Source organism: Cryptomeria japonica, chromosome 5 (genome assembly GCF_030272615.1).
Source record: "Cryptomeria japonica chromosome 5, Sugi_1.0, whole genome shotgun sequence".
In the NCBI taxonomy this organism is placed as follows: Eukaryota; Viridiplantae; Streptophyta; class Pinopsida; order Cupressales; family Cupressaceae; genus Cryptomeria; species Cryptomeria japonica.
In genome coordinates, this window is record NC_081409.1 from 930,989,574 (window position 1) to 931,010,617 (window position 21,044).

The following is a 21,044-nucleotide window of genomic DNA, read 5'->3' on the forward strand; positions in this document are numbered from 1 at the left end:
TTTCATAGCATCACTATCTACTCTTGCATAGTATTTGCTTATCATATTCAACCATCTTGAATCTCCATATGGCATCCATGGCTAGTGCTAAAAGCTGAGAGCTACACTCATTTGGGACTTGGAGAGGAGAGGAACAAGGGAGGAGCAACTATGAGCATCTTGATTAGCTATTTTATTCTATGTTTATATGCTTTCTATTTCATGCTTAATATCTCTCTTGATATGCCTGTTTAGGATAATCTTTTGTTACTAACACTAACGTTTGTTTCTTGTGCTCTTGTGTGTGTTGCCATCAAACAGATTTTCTAATCCTTTTTGCAGAGCATCATTTGGTGAACCCGACGTGAATCCAAACACCAAAAAGATCAACTTTTTTTTTTTTTAACCAATAACATGTTTGAATGTTGAAAATGTCACACAGGTTGCGCTTTTGACACTGTTTTGGTGCGTTTGACATTATTTTGGCGCTATTCACCGTGTTTCAGTGCTTTTGCCTTCTCTTGTCTTTCCCTTTCTTTTAGTGCGTTTGTGTTAAATAGCGCCTCTGTTCAAACGCAGACTAGCGCTATTGTAACAAAACGTTGTACAAATCACCTTGTAACCAAAAAAAAAAAACCAAAAAACAAATTAGGCTTGTAGAAGCCCACCAAATAGGCAGATTTTACTAACTATTTTTCTCTTTTGTGCAGATTTAAATTAGATTAAAAAGTAGATTTATATTTTTTACTAACTTGTTTTTGAAGTTGGTTTTAAAAATGAATTCACTTTTTATTTTGGTTTAAAATTAACTTCACATTTCAAATTTGGGCTTTTAAAAAAAGAATCACACATTTGTTTGGGGCTCTTAAAAAGAATTTCATTGTTCCAAGGTAAAAAGAACCACAAACTTATACAAAAACAACTTTATTTTTTTTGCAAGTTAGGAAACAAAATTCGTTTTGGTGCTTAAAATCAACAAGGCAAATTTTATTTCTTGCATCAAGATAAAACTCACAATCCACACTTCCATTTTTGGTGCAAATAAAATTCACAATCAACTTGTCTCATTTTTAAAGCAATTTTACTTCATGCAAATGTGTTTTTCATTAAGTTGAACAGGATTTTCAAATTCTAGTTTACTCAAACAATTGCCTTTGAAAATTAAAAAGAACATCATGATTGTTGGAGCAACATCTCCAAATAGTTAGATCACATTGCAATGATAGATTAAAAAGAACAAGTGTTTTTCGTGCTTGGCACACTTGTGCAAAGAGTTGGTCGAGTGGTCCTACTTCTAACACACACTATCCTCTCCCTTGGCTTTCGTGGTCCTAGGTGCAAGAGAAAAGTGTTAGTAACACTCAAAATTTTATCTTTTTAAGAGAGGCCTGCCAAGAGACACATCACTCTTGGGAACGACCTTGAGCGGTAAATCCTTCGAGCCGCTATAGAAATCAGGTGTGAGTGAAAGCTGTAGCCTTGGCTATAGCTGTTCCTACAGTGTAATTGGTCGAAAGGACAAATAGGCCCCACCACCAGTTATAAGGCTCTTAAGTGAGTCACTGCAGAATGAACTTATGTCCAAAAACATCAAACATGACTAAACACCTTTAAGTAGTAGCCCACCCGTTCTATTGATTGAGGATATTTGCGATATAATTTAGTGCAAGAGCATAGATGGTTTTGCTCCCAAGATACTCACCATACATATTTCCTTGAGTAGAAACATAGCTTTTTGAAAAGTCACTTGTGGCTTGATAAAAGTGGTGACTCCCCCATCATAGGGATCATCTATTTGTTATGCTCGTGCAAGACTTAGTATATCACATCCTTACCTGCCACGACGGGATTCATAAGGTATGTAGTACCAAAGTCGAAGAAATATCAAGATGTGGGCTAAATTTATCACAACTGGCCATTTGACCTTAGGGATAAAAAGTGTTTGAAATGTGTTCATTTTAAAGACCAAGTACAAATTGAGCCGACTTCAGGCTTTGGAAATACACCTTAAAATACATCTAAAGGAAGGGTCATATACAAGTCCAAAGATTGGGTTGATCTAGACCCATACTCATATGTGCCTTTGAGGCAACATTCTTGTGTTTGTGTGCTTGCTTTGTTTTCTTGTCAACGAAAAATCAAAAAATCACTTCCCAAAAACAAAGTATTCATCCAACCAAACATCTGTCAAAACAACCAAAAACATCAAAAACAAGGTACAAACAACAAAGAGTCAAAAATTTTATGACCATTCTTCACATCTTGCGAAAGAAGAAGCGTCATCAGAATATCAACTTGAAAAGAAGACCATTGAGCTCAAAGGCTTTGATAAAAAGGAGAAAATTCTTCTATATAAATAGACAAATCTTTGTCTCACATAGAGTCTTTCTGCATCACATGTATCTCTACCTTCAAGGAGAAACAAACGAATTTGATTCTGAATCATTGAACCGCAGAGCTTTTATGCAATATAGAGCTCTAAGTTATCACAAAAACCAAGGAGGAAAGATTAATCCCAACTTCTTCCCAAACGTCTGTATCACATACAACACAACTCGAGAAATACCACCAACACCTGAAAGGGAAGAGATAGAGTTTGTCCCATTTGTAACACAAAGTTTTTATTGAAGTTGAAAACATTTTCATCCATCATCTCACTCATACATCATCACTTCATCATCAATCCATTCCAACTCTCAAAACATTAAGAGGTTCTTGCTCCAAGTTCTCTTTTTAGATATTGCTTGAATCAAACACATCACATCACTTTTTAGATTGTTTCTACATCTAGGATAAGCTCATCCTAAGAGACACATCTACACAGGTTAAAACTAGTTTAGGAGTGAATCCTCTCATTACTAGGTAGTTAAATCTGTAACACATCTCAGATTTCTCTACACCTTATCACATCAAAACTTATCAAACAAACAAGCAATTCAAAGAAGGAATTTCGGTTACATCCACCTTAAAGGTGCTAGAGATCCACGTGCAACACAATTCACCAACCATCAATCTCTCATTTCATCAAAAACTCATCATCATTTTCACACAACTTCAACAAAAGTTTATAAACAAAATGGCCCAAACCCGATCACAGTCCAGGCAACGAGAAATAGAAAGGGAAGAAGAAGAAGAGGAAAATATCAATGAATTTCAAGAAGCACTTGCAGGAAATGCAAATGACGAAAACCCAAGTACTCCCACTCCTGCAACAATAGAAAGGGTTCAGCATAACCCTCTCTTTAACAAACTGTTTGACGAAATACTCAGGAGTAATGCGGATGCTCACTTCTTAAGACTCACTCAAGAAGGAGCAAAACTCCCCTCTGACTTTGATCTTGCCCAATTAAGACAAGCATCAGAAAGACAAAGTCGCCATGAAGAGGAAAGAGGTAGAGATCCCATCAGATATAACATTCCTCGAGGTAACCCACCACCTCCTCCTCCAAATGAAATGGAGATGTTGCGGCAACAAGTCAAGAATCTCGCCCAACAGCTTCATAGTGGTGTCAAGACTAACCAATTCTCACTCAATGACATTTGTCCCTATCCTTTTGATAGGAATCTTTACATGCCACCATTTCCACGAGGATTCGAAACACCCAAATTTGAAAAATATAGAGGAAAGGGGGATCCCCGTGATCATGTCCGAGAATTTCATTCTGCTTGTCTTGAAGTGGCATATGAAGACACCTACCTAATGCGCCTTTTTCCCCAAAGCTTGGGAGGAACAACCACATCATGGTTTTCTCGACTACCAGGTGGCATTAGAACATTTGAGGAACTCATCCAGAAGTTCCTAGCTCATTACTCTCATAACATTGAACGCGACATCACCATGGCTGATCTGTACAACACCAAACAAAAACCAGGTGAACTATTCTCAGTATTCCTGCAACGATGGTGCCAAATGTCTAGCAGACGCTCTCTTCAGTTACCTGAACGAGAACTAGTGGAAATTTTCATTTCCAACTTAAACGAAGAAATGGAATTTCACCTGGATGTCAAAGACACAGACTCTTTTAACGATATGATCACCAAGGGTTTAAAATGTGAAGGGGCACTCATCAAGAAAGGACTCATCAAAATCTTTAATGAACCAAAAGATGGTCCTCACCTGCGCTTCAATAGTGATAAACCAAGCTTCTGGAACAAAAATAAGAATATCGTCAACGATGGGGTTGTGGATGCCAGGACTATACAAAGTGCACAACCTGTGGTTCGGCTTGCAGGACAGAATCCTCCACCTCAAAATAACACAAATGTTCCTTCAAATCAAATTCGTATCACAGCTCATGATGAACCTAGACCTCGTCAGCAAAAATAGAAACGCACATACACTCCCTTAGGGGAACCCATTGAAATAGTATTGCGACAACTCATTTCTCAAAATTTGGTCACTCTACCTAAACTATCAAACTATGAGCCTCAGGTCACCGGCATGGTGGAGAGATACTGAACACTGTGAATTCCATCAAGGAAGAGGACACAAGACAAGTAATTGTCATCGATTGAAAGATCTCATTCAGGATCTTATTGATCGAGGAGAAATTGAAATTAAAGGACATGACCCAAAAACAACAAATAATGATCATCTGATGTTCAAAAATCCACTTCCATCACAAGATCAAAGGGGTCCTTCCACTTCTAGGCGAGGCACTGATACCACTGATTATACACAGGCTACGTATAATTACACTGTAAATCATCTGTATGATGCCAATGAACAAGTTGCAACTATAACCTTCAAAAATCCCAACTCAAATTGCAATGTTGTTACGCGTCGTGGCAAAGTTACCATAAAGGCAGCTCCACAAGGCACCACCTCCATCCCGAAGCAAGTTTTTGGAGTGTAAAGTGCCTTCTTTGCAGAAAAATAGTAGATCTTTAAGTCTTCAATAACATTCAACATTCATCCATCAAACATTCATCAAACATCATTTCATCAATTGGGGGCTTTTGAAGATGTAGGAGAACAATAAGAGATCACCAATTGAATATTGGCTTGTACCTCTCCCTTGGGGTTGGGTATGGTTTCATGTTGTTTTCATGTATTTGTATAAGCTTCATTTTGATGCATATTCATGCTTTAGATCAATTTACATCATGGATTTAGAGCATTTACTTTGTCAATTATAGGCAATTAGGGTTTACTCTTTAGGGTTGCTCTAGATTGTTTGCTTTCATTTGAGGATCTTGCACACACAAGGTTCTAACACACACATTTTTCAATACATTATTGGCTATTTGTTGAGGTGGAAATCAGCAAAATAGGGGTTTGACTAAGGCAAAACCCTACATAGCCACCTGAAACCCTCTTTTTCAGCTACACGTACAGGTTCGGATCCAAACATTGTCGGAAGTTTCAGGACCGACGGAGCACACAAAGGTTGTCCTAGGATTCAGATCTCAACAAAAACCCCTAGGATAGGGGCTTAGTGCCCTGGTCCTGCCTAGGACAGGGGTGTGGCACCCTGGTCTTGCCGATTTTCAGTAGGATTTGATAGTGCAACAATTTACAGTGCACATATCCCATCTTGTCAGTTACAACTTCAAACTTGCAGAATCAGGAAAGTGGCATGGCACCCCAGTCCCAGACATTTTGGCTTAGATTTCAGACACAAGTACACCTCTGATTTTGCTTCCTAATCTGTACTTTTTAACAATTTACCGGTTGTTTTCTATTTTGCATTTCCAGATTAGGGTTTGCTTGCTTACTTGCACTTTAGGTTAAACCATTTTGAATCATTCCTCTCATTTGCAACAAGGGAATAGAAACCCTAAGAGGTAATCCCTGACTCTCTCTTCCTCACAAGAAGTAGCCGAAGTACGTTACCTCCCTAGGCTCTTTCACATTCTGTGAGTGTGTATGAGAGTGGGATTAGGGTTTTCATACTTAGTCACACTTTTTCCCCTACACAATATTGAACCTCAAGAATACACACTGAACTGACTGCCAAACTGAAAGATTCACTTGCGGATCTCCAAATCACGAACCATCTAAATTGAGGACACATATGACATCCCAAACACTCTGCCAAATCCACAAACCAAGATATAGTGATTTCAGAGCAATACAAAGTAGAAATCAGAATACCAATAACATGAACAACTAAATATCAACCACAATACTGGATCTCACAATTTAATTAGATAATCATGCGAACCTCTGAAACTTTTGTTGAATTGACTAGAGATAAGTATATCTAAACCCATTAAACCACAATAGCTCATTTGCAATACATTGACCAAACCGACTCATCCAATTTGACTGCAACATAGGAACACTCAGAAGAATATGTTGACATCAATGACAACACATTATCTAGCAAACTTCTCAGCAATATCCAATAGGATCGACTTAAATTCTAGGGTACATCAAAATAATACTATAACTAAATACAATGCATAGCAAAAGAATTGGAAACATGTGAAACATACATGAATTATTACATGACGTATTACTTCTAATAGGGTTGCATAGATATATGATTGCACTCAATCAACTGGAGGTTTGTGCACAATCTTAGAAGGTTTGCATAGCCTTGACATGAGACTAGAAGATTCATAAACATGAAAGTAGGTGTCTATGTGAATGAGGCAGGCATTGATTTCAAGGAGCTTGAATGAATGAATGAATGTTTTTAATAATATCCCCAAGGACAAAAACCTATGGGATCATTGGATATCTAACCACATTGCTAAGCACAAAACCTCAAACAAGTAGGTTGCCCACACACCACCTATTTGATCTCCTTTTCCTTTTGGATCCTAGATATTTATTTTGGATCTTGATCAAATAATCTAGGAATATTGTTATCCTTTTGTTCTTCAAAATGGTTATTCAAGGAGCTCACATTCAAAATCTAAATGTAATTGGTTGAATATCCATGTAAGATAGATATTCATGATGTATTTTCATTTCATCTCCACTAGCTCTAGAGTACAAAAATAACATAGTTTATCTTCTTACTCTTCTTTAGGAATTTTCTACCTTTTGGTTTCACACCTAAGTTAGTGAGAATTAGTCTTTAGCCGAGCCATTAATATTTTTCCTTTCCATTTTGTTTACACTCCTATATAGTTCTTTTGCATGCGATCATATGAAGGATTGAAATATTTAATTTAGTATTCCCTTTTCTTCTGAAATTATTTTGTCTGTATTGTTATGCTCTGCATACTCTTCCCCTTTTTTTTGACCTCCAAAATATGGGTCCCCGTTTCTTTTTCCTTGTTTTCCTTTGTTTTTCTTCATCTTTCCTCATTTTTTTGCCTCTTCGGGATTTCAGGTTCTTGAAATCCTAGAGTTCTCTATTCTTTCGCACTTCAGAACCTTGGTTTCTGAGGTCCCGAGGTGCATTGTTTTCCCTTTGGTTTTTTTTGGTTTGTATCGGAATTCTGGGTTTCTGGAACCCCAAAGTTTCTCTTGTTTTCTTTTCATGTGCTTTGGGACCTTGGGTTCCCAGAATCCCAAAGTCCTCCTTTGTTGTGTTTTGATTTCAGAACTCCGGAGTTTTGGAATCTTGAAATCATTCATTTCTTCTCTGTTCTGCTCTGAAACTCTGAAACCCTAGAGTCCTAAAGTCACTTGTTTTGTGACCTCAGAACTCCAGAACTCCAGAGTCCCAAAGCTGGTTTTCGTTATCCATTCCCAAGGAGGCTATAAATTGCCTTCTAATGCCAATTTAGGCTCATTTGCACACAATGTCATATTTAAATCCTCTCTTCTCTTTGACAATCTAGGCTTCCTTTGGTGCGCTTTCATCCTCCCTATTGCTCCTCCTTCTGGTTGGATTTATTTTTTGGTTTCTTGTTTTGTTCCTTATATTTTCATTTTCTGTGTGTGTGTTTATGGGTTTTAGATTTTAGTTTTTTGAAATAAGTTGATTTTTCAACATTAGGGTTTTCTTTTTGGATTCAAAACTTCGGGTTTCCGGGATCCCACAATTTGCCTTGTTATCCTCTTGGTTTTCTTTGACTTTGGAACTCCAGAACCTCAGAATCCTAGAGTCATTTTTATTGCATTCTCAAGTGTTTTGGGACCGTGGACTCCTGGAGCCCCGAAACCTTGTCTTTGTTTCCTTATCCTAGCTTCGGGATTCAAGAATCTTAGAATCTAGAAGATGCGATCCCCTTTATTTGCTCCTGCTTCGGGATTCCAGAACCCTAGAATCTTGAAGTCCTTGACCTTGAGTGTTTAATCCAATTCGGGATCCCAAAACTTCAGAACCCTGAACTATATTCCTTGTTCGAGCTCCAGGATTCTGGAACCCCAAAATCTTGGAGTGCTACTCCTTTTGAACTTTTGAGCTTCAGGACTACGAAATCCTAGAATCTCAGCGTATTGCATACATTGTCTATTAATGCCTTCAAAACTCTAGAACCTCGAAATTTTGAAGCGTTTGGTTTAAATCAATATTTTAAGGTACTAATTGCAAGCATTCTTCCATCCAGGTTAGACAAATCTTATGGAAACATCAACCACACCCCAAAAGAAGACAAGAAGTGAGATTAAGCTTGAGAAAAATCCTCCAACCATGAAGTACCAGTATCAAGGACAGACTTTGGTTTCAAAGTTTGACAATGAAATCTAATGGGTCACTGACCTTGAAATTGGCCATAGTGAAATTGAAGAAATCAGAAAAGAGGTGGCTCACCCAAACCTTGAGGCACCATATAGGAGAATTAAAAGATCAAGGCTAGTGGAAGTGACCATATTTCCTCAGGCAATGCAATCATCTAAACTAATCCTTTCCAAAGCACAACATTATGGAAAAGACACTAGACAATCCAAGGATGCTAATGGGAATATGGTAGTGGACCTCTCACCGGACATGCTTGGCATGATATTTGGGATACTTCAATTTAACATTTGCAAACCATTGAGGATGAGGCCATTCATATATTCAACCAAAATGCCACAACTCATAGAAAACACATCAATGAAGTGTGGCTTGAGGAGCCAAGGGTGTCAAGATTGAAGGCTTCTGACAACATTCTAAGGGAAGATTTAAAGGTTGCACCAATGGACCTAATTATTATGCTCACTCATGCCTTCAAGAAGCCGGATTGTAGACATTATCGCTTATGGATTTGTAATGTTACCAAAATATATTGGTGGGTGAAGAATGTATGAATGAGAGATCAAGAGGAAAACTACCCTTTCCCTCCAAGGAGAGTTGAGAGTTTTACTATGAATTTTCCTTCAAACACTTTTAACCCAATTACATTAGAAGAGGAGAGGAAAATTCACTAGATTCAACCTCCAAAGATGAAGATAGAATTCTGAGTGAAATGGGAATGATAAGTTGACCCCTCTTCCTATTTGAAATGGAAAGGAATTGATTGAATTATGTAGTGCAAAAGTGACAAAGAACTGATTATAACTTGATAGCGGAGTATGGGATGAAGTTGTGCACCTAGATTTGGCAGTAATATGTCGAGATGAAGTCGCCCTATGAATTTGAGGAAAAGTTGCCTGGACCGTGGCGGGAATGTACACAGTCCTCCGAAAAATCTGCAAAATGAAAAGGGTTTTTTCGCCTCTGTAAATGAAGCCCAAATCCAAAAGTACAGCTGCATACCTACAACCTACTTACAAAAAAGAAAGGAAAAAGGGTTGGTATTGGGGGTTTACCTTTAGGTCAAACCCCTGTTTTGGAATTAACCAAGTAATGAAAGAAAGTACTTGCGAGTAGATTTAAATGAAATACTAAAATGCAAATCACCTAAAGGGAGGTTGTGATAGAAATGGTGATAGAAATTATTGTGTGGAATTGAATGTTGGAATCAATTTCCTCTTCAATGGTTGAATCTTTGACTTGAATGCAACACCTAGCCTTGAAGGGAGACTTGAGATGCTCAATGCTTGAATGCTATTGAACACTTGATTGCTTATGTAACTTGACCAACTTCAACCTATCCAACCTCACCCTTCTTGAAAATGAGAGGATAAATTCCCCTTAAATACATGTCAATGAATTTGATTTTCATCACAGGCCGACAATGGGGGAGTTTTCCCGCTCACTACACAACCTTCTATGCATGCTTGGGAAAGGTCCTACCCCAAAATAGGATAGGAACAGGGGCATCACGCCCCTATCCTGGGAGGATAAGGGTGCCACACCCCTATCCAAGGGGTAACAAGAGCACTTTGTCCCTGTCCTACCCTTTTTCCCAGGGCAAAATGAAGACTGGGTGGTGCAGAGGCCAAGGAAGAAGCAGATTCTAAGGGTTGAGCAGTTTTCAGTCTCTGATTAGGCTAGGGGGTTTGATCTTGTGTGTGTGAGGACCCTAATGTATTCAAAAATTGCTAGGGTCACAATTTTATGACACTAAAGGATGCACCATTACATTCGTACTATATTGATTGGAAAATAGTACTTTGATTGGGCTCAGAGAGTTTCTGATAACATTCATGACCAATTGTGCATAGTCTCAGAAACAAAGAAGTTCTTTATGACTTCTTATATGATATGCATGGTCATGAGAAGTGGAAAATACCCCGGGTTGAATACAACAAGAAGGTTGGGAGAACAACCAGGCCAAAAGAGAGTATGAGAACACTACACTCAATTACCAATCCAACATGGAAAATTCCACTTTAAAAGAGTAAATGATGCTTTCATTTTTGCAGTGATTTGTAAATTAATAGGTGATTTGGGATATAGCCTCTTTCCAGAGGTAATGAAAGTAGTGCAGGAGTGGGGTACTTGGTTCTTACAAAACCAATGCTATACCTACATCCAAGTAAGCGGGTTCACGGGAAAACCCTTCCTCCTTCGCATATATTGTAGTGACTGGGTTATCATTCTTAAGTATTCAAGGAAAACTATTGGGCTGCAATCACTTTTGACTCTTAAGCACAAAACTGGAGTTACATTCCCAATCGTCATAGGACACTATACCTGCTAAAACATACAAGCTGCCAAGTCAGCCATACATGAACTACATGATCTCAATTTAAAAGAATTCAATTATGTTGGGTAGAGATATGATCCATTTGGTAAGTTGAAACAAATGATGCCAGTAGCATTCTTAGGACACATTCTAGCTTTAGAAGAATTTCGGGCAAACATGCAGGATGATTTCAAGGCAAGGGAAAGAGGATCCTCAAACCAGAAATTTCAATGTTGAAATAAATCTACCCAATGACCTTGGAGACGACGGAGAAATACTTGATCTAGTCTATAAGAAAAATGGGATTGATAAGAAGCCCCTTTCTTCGATGAGGTGGTATGAACAAGAAAAGGTCGATATTAACATAGTAACTGAGAATGTGGTAGAAAGGACAATGCAATGGATTCATTTGAGGATCCATCCCAGTACTACTAAGTATTAGAAGAAGGGAAAAGCTTATGGTAATTATCAATCAAAAACCACTAAGGAGTATGTTAGGAGAACCAGGTTTGAATCAAGTAATAATACTCTCGTCGACCCTGAAGCCGCTACTCAAAACATTGGCAAGGAAGAACTGATGCAACAACTTGATGCAAAAATGCGGGAGTCCCAACTCCTAAAAATGATAGCAAAAAATGGGCTAACTGCTGGATTGCAGGCGATGCAGAAGGCCTTAGTCACTCCTATTGTGCCTACCATTGGGATCGTACCAAGAGAAGGTACATCACAATCAAAGGAAACTGAACATCAAGCCCCTTCCCCCTCTCAAGGATCTGCACCAAATGTGGCCACACACCAAGAGAATGTCATCGTTCACAATATTGAAACCAATTTAGATGAGGACGACGAGCCTATTGCAATGATAGCTTGTTGGAAGAAAGGTGAACCAATGCAGAAATGACGAGTCTCCAAATGGGATCAAGAAGTAGCATTAATATAGTAGGTAGACCCATCTAAAGACCATGAGGAACATATTGATTCGGTGAAAAAAGAAGGTGGATAGGATCAAAACATGGATGTAGATGAGCAAGATGAATTCTTGGTATTGACCCCTCATGATCAGGAGATGCTCCTCAAACAATTGGAGGGAGATAAGTAGATGCAACAAGCAGAAGCTGAAAAGGAACCCTTTGAACATGAAATTGGCAACAAATTAGAAGAGTTTGCTCAGCAACAAAAGATTGAACAAGTACTCTTGGAAAACCTTTGCCAACAAGTCTCTTTGACACATCTATAACAAGAGGATCCCGCATCCCAATAGATGCATGAGTAGCTTTGTGAGGAGGAGCAATGGGAAGACGATGGGAAAGAGCAACATGTACAATTACACATGGTTATGGCCGAAGTAATAACTTAGGAAGAGGATCATGATGAAAGCATGCTCCGATGGTTAACTTTTAAATTTCAAAGGAAGAAGAAGGTAGTTCTTCCCAGCATCACCCTACAAGATGCAATTACTGAATCACCAAGGTAGGTCAAGAGGGTCAAAAATCTTCATCATTTGTTAACAAGTGAGTCGGGTGATGTCATTGCTAGTATCATAGCTCCAACATAGGAAGAACATGAAGGCAGTCAGGGATCCCCAAGGTACTACATTTCATAAGTGAATCTTGGCAAACAAACCAAATGAGGGGAGATAGCCTCTTTGGATGAAACAATTGCCTCAATCAAAATAAGGATGGAGAAAGAGTATAAGTATAAGAGTGAGATCAAAGAACAGTTGCAATAGTATAAGAAAATCCTCATTGGAATGTCTAAGTCCTTGGAATCAAGGTCCAGAAATACTCTACCTTCCACTTCTTTGCTCCCACAGGAAGAGGTGAAAATAGTATATGAAATGAGTAGAGTTGTCTCAGCTCTCAAGACTTGGACTGCTGACCAACTCAGTAAGGTGAGGGGGTTCCTTCAAGATACCATGGAAATATATGAGGATTCTCACCTTCTAGAGATACCTCTCATCCTCCTTAGTCAACAATAGAGAACCTAGACAGATGGATTTGTAAAGGCAGTCAAGTTGTTGAAAAAGATCAAAGGATTGGGTTAAGATGTGATAAAGAGAGAAGACATGTTGGGAGGAGACAATATCAACAATTACCAAAGGTATATTGATATATTCTAGTTGAAGGTAGACACAATGGATCAATGATGAACCAAAATACTTAAAGAGCATCTACCTCTCCTAGACCTTTTGGAGAATTATGAGCAATATGTAGTTGAGCTATTGGAAAAGTATGGAATGAATTTGATGCAAGCCAAAGTGCTCAAATTTGAAGAAGTTATCAAGAGATGGGAGGCCTATGTTGCTGAGTAATTTTCTTCAATAGTTGAGTTCAACACAAAAATCATGGGAAGGTATATGTACATGATCTTCCAATCCTACCAAGCAACCCAACTAATTGATAACCTGGTTGACAAAGTGGAGGAAGTGAGGGAAGAATTAAGGGTGAAAAAATTATGCATTGAGTACATACCTGACCCACCATTCACTTCCATTGAGTGATACATAAGAAACTACCACAGTTAAAAGAGAAGCAAGAAGCAAAGAGGTAGTTGACATGCATAAGTATATACAAGGAGGCACCCTCTGAAGAGGTCACTGCAGTCCACTCACAATATTTGCACTACATCTGTCATGCACCACTACCACCCACAAGATGTAATGTACACGTGGAGATTATGGAGAAACTACACCTAGAAGACTTCTCTTGATGACTCTAGTTGAGTAATAGTAAAATGGAGTTGTAAAGGCAGTGACTTGCATGTCAACTACGACTCACACCATTTTGGAACTATGTCATAGGCACATTTTGTTCCTAGAAAGGAGGCAGTGCATTATAATTGTAATAAATTAGACCATTTGAAGGGTCCAAAAATTGAAGATTTGAGGCCCTAGCTTAGGATTTATTTTCATTTTCAGCATCTAGTTTTAGACTTTGTTGAACTTCCTAAGTACCAGTGCTCGCTGTTACACTTATTCTTTTATAAATAATCAATACAAGTTGTTGTTTTGGATCGCATGTTCCATGAACAATGTTGAATTAAGTTAGTATTTCTTCTTGTAGTCACATAAATCTGTCCATTTTAATTAAATGAATATTTGCTATTTATTTGATTAAAAAACCCACTAGCCATCAGTTAATTAAACTAACATTTAATTAATTCATCTTTAAACATTTTCCTATTAATTAAATATATTATTCAATTTATTTTAATTAATTCATTAAACCAAATTCATAATCAATTAAATGAATAAATCATATTTATTCAATTTAACCCCCTTTCCTCTTTTAAATAAATTAAATAGAAACATTTATTTAAATCATTAAAAATCCCCCCACTAGCATTTTCCTACAAATGGAAGTTGCAACCACAAGTTGAAATAAATTAATTTTATTTTAATTTAAATCATATTTTCCCTCACCCACCAAACCCGCTTGCAATCTTAACCCCCTTCTAGATTCTTCTAACCCCTTTCTAATTAGCCTAATCCATCCCCTAATTATTGTCACATTCCTAAGCAACTTGAAGTCACTTCTCAAAGACTCCAAAGTCTTTAAAAAGCATTTATTGCTTTGTGTGTTCAACAATAAAGTCTTCCAAACCACTAATGGCTCTTACATGACCATTTATGGTTAAATCCACTTGCACCCATGGTCAGGGACTTTGACCCCTAACTCAACCCTCATGTAACCCATGTGTCTCCTCAAGCATTTATTGGTTTGACCATGGTTATCCCTTTAACCTTTGCACAAGAGTTTATCCATTGGATAAAAGCATTATTTTTTGGATAATTAATTTATTCACTCAACCCAACCTTGACCTTAACTCCCAAGTTAACGCTCAGGTCATGTCAAGCATTTAATGCTTCTTCCCTCTCCTCTCAACCTATCTCATATTGACACTTGTCATCTTGGGATTGGGTTGAAAGCCCTCACATGGATTGAATATCATTCAATCCCGACCCTTTTTGAGATTACTCAATCTCAACCATCCATTGCTCCATTTTTCCTATAAATAGAGCCCATTTCTTCATAATCCAAATCCTGAAAAACTTGTATGCATTTACATTATAGTTATTTTTAGAGGGCATTTAGCATAAATCAATCATATCACTCTTTTGGTTTAAAATCAACACTAGCTAATTAGATAGATCTCTCATTTTAGCTCTTGTTCATATTTGCATAACATTTTAGATTAATCATCATTTCAATCTTAAATCTTCATAAGGCATCCATAGTGCAAAAAGCTACTGAGAGCTACACTAATTTGGAACTTGGAGAGGAGAGGAACAAGGGAGAAGGAGCTAAGAGCATGTTAGAAGGCATTTGGAGATGCCTTGCTGTATTTGCTTCCATAGTTAAATATTTCATCATGTTTTTAGTGTCTCTTTTGGTATGCTTGCTTAGACTAGTTTTTGGTTGATTAACACTAACTCTTCTTTGTTTCTGGTGTTTCTTATGTGTTATACGACTACAAGTTTTAGTCTAACATTAACCATTTTGTAGAGATTCACTTCTATTATGATATCTTCTCTTAATTTGGATGACATGAATTTTCTAAACATCATTAATTTCATTGCTTTGTATGTGAGATTGCTTAATTATCTTTCTTTGCATATGAGATTGTAGATCTCGTAGGTAGACATAAGTTTCATGATGTGATGCTATTCAAATTGTTATTGATAATATCTTATTGTTGGAATTCATTTTCTCTGATTCGAAAAGCTTGTTTGGTTATCTTTCTTTCTATTACCCTTATACCTTTTGAGTTTTATTTCTAATTGATCCATGTAAGAACCTTCTGCAACCAACAATACCGCCTTGATGAACAAGTTGCATAGACCCTAAGTTAACCAAGCATTGTTTTGACCCAACTAACAGGACCTTGGGGAGCACAGACTTCACAATCCTTTCTCTTTTCAGGAGAGGTTCCGCATCTGCAAAACCCGCATGTAGGTTAGTATAAAAGGCCCATCAATAGAAACTAGGGCTAGAAGGAGGGCCTTTCAATAGACTGTTGTGAGTTTCTAGATAATACTTCAATATGATATAACATAGTTCTCCTAGGTGACAGTCTCTTCGTATTTACACACCCAAACCTTGGATTTGAACAAGAAGAGATTATCTCATAATTGTATCCTCTTTCTTGGAATAATAAGAAGAGTTACATTGATTGGTTGCTCATGAGTAGAGTTCTTGACAAGGAACAATGAAAGGGTAGACATTTCGAGGCTCAAGTTCAGAGGAAACTCACTGAACAAAGAACCCAACCTCACCAACCTCAACCACCTCAAGAACCTAACTCTCAAATATGCCTTAGTACAAAATAATTTTCAACATGAGGATATGGCATGCCCTCTCTTCCCTTATTCACTGGGAGACAATGAGTACCACTGGTACCTTACCATGTCTACAAACTCTATAACCAGTTGGAATGTAATTGAAGAGGCCTTCCTTTCATAGTTTAGGGTCTACATAGACCCTGCAATATCATCAATTTTCATCACTAAGGAAGCTTACCAATGAACCCTTGACCATCTTTAACATGAAGTTCTGGAGAGCTTATAAAAGGTTGTGTGATCTATACAACATTGCCCAAAATATGGCTATTGAAGCATGCTTTCAAGCTATTGACTCATGGATCACAATGTTCATCAAGCAAACTGTCTAAGAGAGAGATAGAGATACCTTGGCCAAAGCCTATGTTCTTGCCTTACAAATGAATCGACAGTTGAACTAGAGTTCTGGAGGGATTGGTCACAACTTGCCTTTAGGTTCCACTTATGGGGGATACAATCAACTACCTACACCAAACCCAACCACGGTTGTTGGAGCCCTGACTATGAATCCAAATTCACTATATGCACCCCAACAACTTGTAGTTTAGCTGCAAGCCACACCCACTCTACCATGGTTGAACACCACACCTACCTGTGTTAATGAGAAACATTATGGAATATCTTACCAGAAAGGGATCAACAACATTGTAGTTGCCAACCAGGTACCAAGGACATCTCATGTTGATCAAGCCAATAATCTCTACGGAAGTGGAGACACTTAAGAAGATGATATCTCAGGTCACTACAAAGTTGGGGTACCTCAAAGTTAATCCTTCGATAGTACAAAATCAGTCCCAACCTTACAATAATCAACAAAACTACCAGAGTCAAGGTCAAAACTAGAGATATAACTAAAATACCTACAGTCGACCTTGGAACATTGGTCCCAACAATGGTGGGGTACCTCATGATCATCCATATGCTTGTGGTAACCCCAATCCGGTACAAAGTGTCAACCTGTCTGACATGAACCCGATGACCAATTGGTGCAAACTCCCTGATACCGCATTGCACTCTGAAGTCAACTATGCCCAAATGGAGAAAGTCATTCACATAGCTCAAGCTAATACACAACCAAGGGGATGAGGTGAGATAATGGAACCTAACAAAATCAAAACTACCATGCTAGCATACACCTTTCTCTTAAGAGAAGAAGCTTTAGCCGATCCTAAACCATTGATATATGTGTTGGAATCCAAGAACACAGAGAGGGGGTCGGGGGTGAATTAGTGTACTACCGGTAAAACTAATTCTAAACTTATTGCTTATGAACCAGTTAACAATAAATAAAATTAAAGTACATAAACCAAATAACACATAAAGAAGCAACACCATAACACCAATATTTATATGTGGAAAACCCTGAAAAGAGAAAAACCACGGTGGGGCTAGTACCCACAATATATATATACTTGATCAAGGTATACAAATATTATATAGAGGGGATTGCACATGCAATCAGGCCCACTGCCTAGAGCTCACTGCTCAAATGGAAGTCTCACTCTCTAATCTTTTAGTGATGGACTTGCGCCAACTACGGCCGCACACCAAAAGTTGTCGAAATCAGGGATCACTGAGAGAGGAGTGAATCAATGATCTATCGGTTAGAATATTTAAAAACTTAACTTTAAAAAACCAACAACAAACACTTGAAATTGAAATGCAGAAACATAAAATAAACAACCACAAGAGCATAACATTGGATTTTTACGTGGAAACCCAAATGGGAAAAACCATGGTGGGATTTGAACCCATAATATTATTCCACTATGGCCAGTAGAAAAACAATATTACAATATGGGGAATGCACAGGCATTCAGGCACACTGCCTAGAGCTCACTACTCAATTACAGTAACCCAGAATGCTAAAACTCTCAGGGAGGTCTCACTGCATTACAAATTAGTTCCAATGATGAATTATAGTGAATGAACTCTAAAATAGCATCTACAATTCCTGGATGAGTTTTGGTAAAGTGCTATATACACTGACTGGATCACTTTTGTTGTTCCGCTTTGTTCTTCCCCATTCTTTGTCTTAGTCAACTACCGGATCAAGAATGTGCATGTGAAACTGTGCCAAAATGGATTTTTGATCACCACTCACTTGTATACAATCACACCATACATTAAAAAGATCACTTGTTGGTCTAAAAAATGAGCAAATCAAGTTCACCTGCAAACAATCCATGAAATAGCTTATCTCAATATAGGAAATGCCTCAGGGCTTGGACAACATAACATAGGATCCTAATGATCCTCCTACACTTCAGGTTCTGCAAGACCTAGTGGGGGACACCCTTTGATGCACAAAGTACAACTAGTTACAAACATATGGCATCAATAAAACCAGATAAATCTCACAGGGCTCAACAACAAGGAGTTTACTGCAGATGGGCTAGATCTACATTGCAATCTCAACAAGATTGGAGCATGAGATAGATGGAATATCTAAAACTACAAACATAAAAGCAAATGGATACTTGATATTTTAAAATCTTTGAGAATCCCCAGAGTCTGCAAGACCAGTGCCTTATCCAAGGGCATGGAGTCATACATCAAACTGTAAATGGAAACTTCTATTACAAATCCAATTTATTGAAAAAGATTATCCCTGTATTAATGCCTGGCATTAATACATTCTAAACTCAAACAGGGGATCATACATATCTAGGCATTATCTTGAATTCAAAATGATTGCTCATATAATTTAAACCCTTCTGGGAAGAGTACCTAAGAACACCCATTACACTCCCACTATGAGAGGATAAACCCAAACTCCCTTGAAGACTGGATTCATTGAAAATAAGAGAAGGCCTAGAGACAATCCAATAAATTGTATATATGCCTTACATATATGTGACCTGCAATAGAAAACATTTACAACAAGAAGATATCTATTGCTTGAAAAGGAACATTCACTGTACAAATTTAAGAAAAAAACATAGAAGTGGAAGCCGAGATTCAAGAGCCTTGCTCACAAAAATTTGGAACCTCTACAAAATGAGAAGACTTTCGAATAAGAAGGCAGGGACGACAAAATCAGATTTCATTCTCTGACAATAGCAACTACCCTATCTTTTAGCATTAACTATTTCGCACAACTTGGCCTGCAAAGCATCCAATCTTTCTGACTGAAAAATCCAATCTGAGATCCTAACGTAACTGCCCAAAAATACTTTCTATGGGTTACACTTGACTACAAAATCAAATTCCTTAGATTGAGAGCTTTCCAATGATATATAACACTTATATATCGGGCCAAAAAAATCCTTCAGTCATCAATCCTTCTGTAGGTCGGTTGTTTAATTTTCCACCTTTTACCACAATCTGTAATTATATTTTAAATCTTTGAATCTTGCCGCGTAGACATCTTCCATGTATCTTTGCCACATGGCACCATCTGGTTTATTCTGGGGCCCATATCCTGCCACCTTAGCACCACTTGGGTTCACCACCAGAATGAAACTCTTTGTTTCTTCTTGGGCTTGCTTGTTCTTTATTTCCTCTGGACTGCTCTACTTGTTTGTTGGGCCCCACCACTTAGTCACCAAGTCACGACTATTAGCCATCAAGCAACATTTTTTTGTGACTTGGCGGCAGTCATTGATCATCCTTGGATCACCGTTGATCTGCCCTAACTTATCTGGCTTTTACCTCACCTAAGCGGCTCCCTCTATTACTTTGTCTTCTGGTGGGCTCGACACGTGGCACATCCTGATTTGCCTTTGGATCCATTTACCCGCCACCTTGGACTTGTCACTGGACTTGGGCCTGCCTTGATTCTTCTTATACTCTCACTACGTGGCATGTCTAGATTCACCCCGAGCCCACTTGGACTGCCACCTCAACTTCCACCTGGTCAGTCGCTATGTCGCAAGTGATAACCATCAGGCATCTTCACATGACGGTATAGCGACGGCCGTAGATCTTCCCTCAAGCTGCTCAAACCTTTATGCCTGGGCTGCTTTCCTTTTAGCGCACGTGCTTTGTCACCAAGTCGCGTGGGATATTTGGCGATCACTTTTGGATTGCGACATGGTGACAACCGTTGGATCATCTCGCCTAGCCATTGATCTTCCTAAACCTGCTTGGCCTTTAGCTTCTCTGAATGACTCTCGCCTATGCCACGGTGTCACCGCGTGGCACCTCTGGATTTGCTCTGAGATCCTCCTGGACTCCACCTGTCTAGTTAGGCCTGCCACTTGTCAACCTTTGGTTTGCCACTTGACACACCTGACACACCTAGACCGCCCAGTCATACCACCGGGCCCACCACTTCCTTTGGTTTGTTCGACATCATCCTTTCGGCCAAACTTCCTCTTTGGCTATCCATTTTCTTGTCTCATTGAAACCTCAGTTTCATTGATGCCTTCACTTTTCAATGGAATTGGTTTATATTTCTTCGATGTGCCTTTGTCAATGGATCCAGCATTCGGTGAACTGTTTTCACGTCTTATCGAAACCTTAGTTTCATCGACACCTTCTATGTTGATGAAATTGATGTCTTCAATGAGTCCTCCCTGAGATCCATCGAAACCACAGTCTGCTCGACATTCATCTGCCATCTATTCTGCGGCGTCACCACTGGACCTTCCACTTCATCAGTTGTGTGTCACTACGTGGCACCTCATGATTTTCTCAGTGCTTACCTCGGCGCCACCTAGCCTACCAGCTCATCAGTCGCCAGTTCGCGGATTTTAATAATCAAGCACCTTCATCTTTCATTATAGCGACCACCGTCCAATCTTCTGCAACCTGCCCGCTGTTTAATCTGCCCTTTTGCTGCAAAATTAGGCCGCTCTAAGATGCACACGAGCGTGGGGGGCCC